Source organism: Sinocyclocheilus anshuiensis, unplaced genomic scaffold (assembly GCF_001515605.1).
Source record: "Sinocyclocheilus anshuiensis isolate Anshui unplaced genomic scaffold, SAMN03320099.WGS_v1.1 scaffold194, whole genome shotgun sequence".
Taxonomy (NCBI): domain Eukaryota; kingdom Metazoa; phylum Chordata; class Actinopteri; order Cypriniformes; family Cyprinidae; genus Sinocyclocheilus; species Sinocyclocheilus anshuiensis.
The window spans coordinates 1,808,891-1,815,558 of record NW_015546074.1 but is presented as its reverse complement, the minus strand read 5'-3'; the positions used below and the strand labels follow the sequence as shown (position 1 = coordinate 1,815,558).

Here is a 6,668-nt window from a genome sequence, read left to right as displayed (position 1 = left end):
CCCCCCCCCCCCCCCCTCGGGAAGCAAGAGTGGGAAAGCGGATATAAAGATACATCTTAGAAGATGTTTTGGCTATTGCTTGTTACTGCTTTTCAAGTGCTTTGCAAACATGCCACCAAGTCACTCAGAGTTATTTCACATGGATTTCCTGATTTAGTAAACAGGAAAAGGAGGAGACAAGGGTGAAGAGAAGTGTACATACAATAATTAGGTGAACAGATTGAAATAGATGAGACCAAGGCTATTATATGCTTTTCATATTAATTTGAATGGAAAAACAATTATGAAACAAAATTCATGAAGCAGCAATAAATATAAAAGTTAACAAACAAAAATATCAATATATTGGCCAAAAGTAGCAATTGTCAAATTGTGGAAAGTGTGAAATACTTCTGACAGTTTGCCCAGACCTGACATTTATGAAAATGATAACATGAGTTCAATCTTTTTAATTGAAATCATTACATTATACCAACATCATATTACCTAAATATATTATGATATTTATATGTTCTACATACATTACAAATACATACAAATATTTATTGATTTATGATCATGATTCACTCTATATAAATCCTGTCAATGCATATAAATCAGTTTTTTTTTTTCAGAATCAGACTTGAAAGGGTAATAGGTATTGTCCAATAATTCATTTTTAAAGTGTTAAAATAATTTAATGATTATTTGTTTAAGTATTGTATATTGTATTCAATAATCTGCTCAAAGGTTTGGGGTTGGAAAGATTGTTTGAATGTTTAAAAAAAAAAAAAAAAAAGAAAAAAGTATTTTACTCACTAAGACTATTTATACAAATGTTTAAACAGTAATATTGTGAAATATTATTACAATTTAAAATACCCGTTTTCAATGTTAATATATTTTAAACTGTAATTTAGTGATTTCAAAGCTGAATTTTCAGCGGTCGTTACTTCAGTGTCACATGATCCTTCAGAAATCATTCTAATATGCTGATTTGCTGCTCAAGAAACATTTATTATTATCAATGCTGTGTACAATGACACATTTTTCTCTGATGAATAGAAAGTTAAAAAGCATATACTTTTTTGAGAAGGAAATCTTTAGTAACATTATAAATGTCTCTTTTGATCAATCTAATGCAACCTTTTACTAATTTTAGTAAATCCTTCTGACCTCAATTTGAGCAGTACTGTAAATAATAATTACAAAAAAAAAGTAACATGCAACTTAATGTTAACAGTGCAACATTAATTTGCACATTACATGTTTTTTATTGAACTTTGCAGCATTGCATTCACTTTTCTAGTTGGTCCCAACTCTCATTACAATGAGTATTGCAAATTGAAATGATTTGCCGTCAAAAAACAAACAAACAAAAACAAAACAATGATGTGTGTGATATTCCAACCCATACGACAGCTTTGTTTGGAATATTTATTTTAAAACACCCTGGACAAAAGTAAGGAAATGACCGAAATGGTTTTTCTTCCATTGTGTTGTGCCAAAAAAAACCGCTCTGAAAACAAACGATGCTTGAGAACACAAAAGAAGAGGAAGAGAGTGACTAAAGGAAGGGCCATAAGACTGATGACAGTGCATTTCTCTTATCAGTCCAGTCCTCTCCACAAGTAAACAATACCCAGAGGAACGGGAGCACACCATAAAACAACTGCAAATTATAAGGCAGCTGAGCGATTTATGCCCAAGCATATTCATTTCCAAGTCTCAACATTTTCCAAAACACATAAGAATGGTTTCAAGATTGTGGAAATTGCCATTCAGTCAAATTGTCAAATCAGCTATGAAAATTGTCAAGTGTTCTGCAATATTTTGGTGGTGCAAAAAGTCGACTAGATGCAACATGTTGAGGAATCCGTGGGTGATGTCATTAGGAAATGTTTGGAATTCATGCGCGAAAGAGATCGTGTTGCAAGTTATCAAAAATTAAAGTACCTATCAAAACAGAGTGCTGACAGCAAACAGGTCTAACATTCATGTCTGAGTGCAGCCGAGTTCACTTTAAAGTGCATTTCTTTAATTTCTAACATTTATTATCTGGCACATATGGACAGTGATGTGGAATCTAATGTTAGGCATCTCTCAATGCATTGCTCAACTGCTCTGACAGCTACGTGCACAACATGCTGTACAGCTGCTCTGCAAACTGCATGTACCCTAAAGGTTAAATGGTGAAGTGGAGGGGGTGTTTTTGACAGAAATGACAGGAAAAGTTCCAAATCCTCTCTAGACCACCATCGTTTGTTGATGCTAATCCTTGCTGGAAGGACGGTTCATCATAATGTAGTTTATGTTTGTTAGTATGCACCTGGGTCATTTCTGCTTGGGTTTAAACTAGGGCTGCACGATTAATCGCATGCGATATTTAACGCGCATCTTGTCAGAAAGCCGGTTCTGTAATCAGCGGTAAATCTCCATCACCTGCGTGCTTTCACATTGAGCAGCATTAACTACACAGAGCCGTTGTTCACTGATGAGCAGCGCAAAAAATCGCGCGAATATGAACGTGGTTTAGCGCAGCTCGTCAGTGAACAACGGCTCTGTGTAGTTAATGCTGCTCCATGTGAAAGCACGCTAATTAGAACCGAGAACCGGCTTTCTGACAAGATGCGCGTTAAATATCGCATGCGATTAATCGTGCAGCCCTAGTTTAAACTCAGAAGCATAGACACTACTCACAGATCTCCACTGCAGCTTGTCCCAGCATGAATCAGGACAAATGGAAGCAGTATAGCCTACAGTGATGTCAGGATGATGTCAGTGACTGTGAGGAATGATGCTGTCCGTTAATCCACACAGACATTACACACCTGCACTTCCACGCACATACACACCACACAGACGCACACACATTTGTATTTCTATCATGGTGGGACTTTCCTTTTACTTCGGTTCTTTTCATACTGAGGTAATGATATTTTCTCTCTTTAACTTGAACATTAACCCTCACAGCAATGGTTTTGCAATACTTGGATATTAACTTACACATTATTTAGTATTAATATTTATACAGTTTTTTTATACTATTGTTTTATTAGTTGTCTCCCACAATGTAGGTAATTTTAGGTTGTACTATCCTTGTAAGGATATGTACAACACCAGTATCACACTTAAAAAAAAATGATCCAGAACAAAAAAAATATTTGTATCATATTTATGATATTTCTAAACATAAATCAAAATAATCAAAAAAGACAGATGTCCAGAAAATACTTGTATGATATTTCCCAAAGTTCTAAATAATGTCAGACTTAAAAATAATAAAATAAAGTAAAATAATTGCTAAAAAGGTTGAAAAAAAAAAAAAACGATCATAAATAAATTGCATGTAACATTTTTATATTTCTCAATCTTACAGTTTTAAAAATATTGTGAATACACAACACCACTCTCACGCTAAAAAAGTACAAATATAACAATTAAATAAAATGATAAAAAGGTTCAAAACATCCATAAGGAAAAACAGATTTAACATCTCATATTTCTCAACATTCTCATACTTCAAAATAATAATAATATTTTATACTATATTATACTAAAATACATTTCATTTTTTTGTATTTTTTTTAATAAATAAAAAATAAGTTTCCTTTGTGATATCCATATTTATAAAATATATTATATGATACTTTTATTGTATGAGACAACTACATCATACGTTGTATGAGCACACTTGTATCAGGCATTATGATGCAGCAACAATCTACTATTGACCTCTTTCTGAACGTCCCTTCAGTTTCTGGCTGATGAAAGAAAGGTTTGTCACAAATAGGTTTCACAGGTCCTGAGGCCTGAGTCTATCTACACAATACTGATGACAAAATACCAGGTGCAGCACACCTGCAGTACAGTCGCTCTATTCTTAAATCTGAGTGGTGTTTGTAGTTCCCCTTCCAAACCCCTCTGATTGTGCGTTTAATCTCTCCATCCCCTCATCCATTCAACGACACGTGAACATTGTCTACCTAGTGGTTCCTCCCAGTCTCACTCTCTGAATCTTCCTTTTTATCCTCTTTTCTCCTTTGGGCAATTACTAGTGTGTTTATGCCTCAGTGGTGTTGCTGTTATTAGACATAATAGCAACTGCGGATGTGTCATTGTGCTAGCCCTATTAATTTCCCTAAATAAGACTGTGTGTGTGTTCTTCATGTACCACCGTTTTTTAAACTGACCCACTCTGCTCTTTGTTATCCGTAATACATTACCTTTGTTATAAAACCTATTGAGCATAAGAGCATCAAAAAAGTTTCCAAAGTTACTTCCTATACTTTCCTCTGACCATTTCAAATCCCATACGTAAAATCAATTAAAAGCTGAATTTTTCCCTCTATGAATTGCTTTTGAGGTTCTGTGCTTTTGAGTTGACAAATTAGCCTGAAAGCTAAATGATACACAGGCCTCGAAAACCCATTTGTTTTCTCTCCCTGAGAGGCTTCAGTGATGATGGGGACACAATGGAAAGCAAAGGCCTATCATTAGGAACACGAGCTGGTTTGAGTTGCCGCCTGACCCTCCTTGGCTAAGCTAGGTGTGGATGTCCACACCCTTTAAACTGCAAACCTGACCCACTGCAACATCTCTATTAGTGTCAGTTCAAGTAAAAGAAACTGCCTCAGTCGCACATTAGGCTGCACTGTAATTACACAACTTCAATGAACAGTGAGTCAGCACAAGCTAATGGAAGGAGGAGAGCAGGAAAATAAATGAACAGACTTTGGAAGGTGCACACATGCTAGCTCAGATTCTTCTTCATTACATCCACAGTTATTCCCGGACTGTTTCACACACTTGGATATAGTATCTCCCATTGTCTGCAACACATTCACACCAGACGCAATGGCTGGATAAAATAAGACTAATAACCCCATGCAGAGCATGATGGACCCTCATGGTGACCCTAGAGGCACATGCACAGAATGATGCAAAGAAATGTGTAATGAATTACTCTCCTGCTAGCATATAGCTCTCCATTCGGCATGTCAACAGATGGCTTTATGCTCTCCTCCATTCAAAATTCAACAGTAAATAGTGATGCTTGCTAATGCAATCACTATTCATATTAATTAAGAGATGACAATTTTTGCTCAAATTGCATGGCTTATTCAGATGTTAGTTTTCTAAGCTTTTGGACTTACATTAGTTTGGCTAATGCTAGGGAGACAAAACATCCCTCCACAAGTTTGTTTACTCATCAGTTCAGTCTGCAAGAACTGAACATGTTGTATTCAGTACAACATGCTCCGTGTTGTGTATCATGTGTATCCTCGCCACTTAAAAGGAGTTCCCATTTAATTTTACATCATGTGATATATGTTGCCTCCTCAGCATGTCTGAACCACAGCAGATTGAGTCTTAGCAGTGGAATGTCTAAATGTATACATCTCAGAAGGTGCTTATCCCTCAGGCCATAGAAGCTCTTTTAATGGTAATAAATCTGATTCGAACTTTGATATTTTGCAAAGTACAGCACCTAGGTTATTTTTTCATGTCCTTTTTTGTGTGTGTGAAACATTGCATCTTTGGTGGTCCATCTTTGCCATGTCTTTAAACTTCCAAGATGAGGTGAGCCTGTTTTTCAGCTAGTGAAAAAATTGACAATGGATTGAAGTGGTTATCTGGCTAGCTGCATTTTACGGGTGTTTATGTGACATGCTATCAGATGCAAGGTTGAGCAGGCTGTCGTTCTGAGGAAGTTGTGATTTTTCTACCTGAGCTGATTCAGCTTCCTCCATTCATAGAAACACACCACACCCTGAAGGTGTGCACAAGAGATAAGCCCAGCAATCATCTTAATTTTTCAACGATCTTTCATGACTGTCTTTACCGGTTTAAACAATTGATCACATGTACACAATGTTCCATTTTCCATGATATACCTTCTTCACCTGGTGAGCAACAAAATCAATATCAGCACTGGAAAACGCGCTCCTATGCCAAACTGCCTTTTTCCATCATTGAGATCAAAGTGGGAGGTCATGGAAGTGTGTTTTCACAGGGAGCAATAAATTTTCCTTGAAAACAAGGCAATAAAGCGTGTCCCTGTGTCATTACGTGCCATGCGTCGGCTCTCTTTTGTTGTTGCTCTGTGTGTGTTTTACGAGAACCTGTTTGTTTTCAGTCTTAAGTGATTTGGAAGTGAAGCAAATCCTTTCAGAGTCACATGAGACAATCTTTCTTCTCCAACTCTAATTTTGCCGTGTGTGCTCAATTTAAAAAAAAAAAAAGTTTGTTTATTATTCTAAATAAATTATTCTATAATTACTCAATGCTACAATGGTGCATTTAGTACATTATGGCAATACAAGAAACTGGTGACGACATTGCTATTTTTGTTTAATGCTTTAATCTGAGGTAAAATCATATAACATTTCCATCTTTTTAAGATTTATTTTACTAGGACAGGATGTTAAGTGGGTGAGAGAGGGGGACAAGATCCGAAAAGCACCACTAGCCAGTACTTGAAATCAGGTTACCCAGTGTGTAATCAGGCTACGCGTCAGTGTTGGCCACAAGGCTAGCCACTCCACAGCTTATGTCATGCTGTCAACTACCACAGAAGAAAATTCTAAATATAAAACAAAACACATTTAATGTAATGTATTTACAATGGAGGCCCATTGTGTGTGCATGAGCATATATACATATATATATATATATATATATACACA

The 6,668-nt window shown here is 36.0% G+C and overlaps 1 protein-coding gene across 1 annotated transcript in view; it reads right to left on the bottom strand.

The window, feature by feature from the left end:
- Positions 1–6,668, bottom strand: part of LOC107699834 (ras-related protein Rab-4B-like) — a 37,802-nt gene that overhangs the window by 30,651 nt on the left and 483 nt on the right. The window lies entirely within an intron of this gene.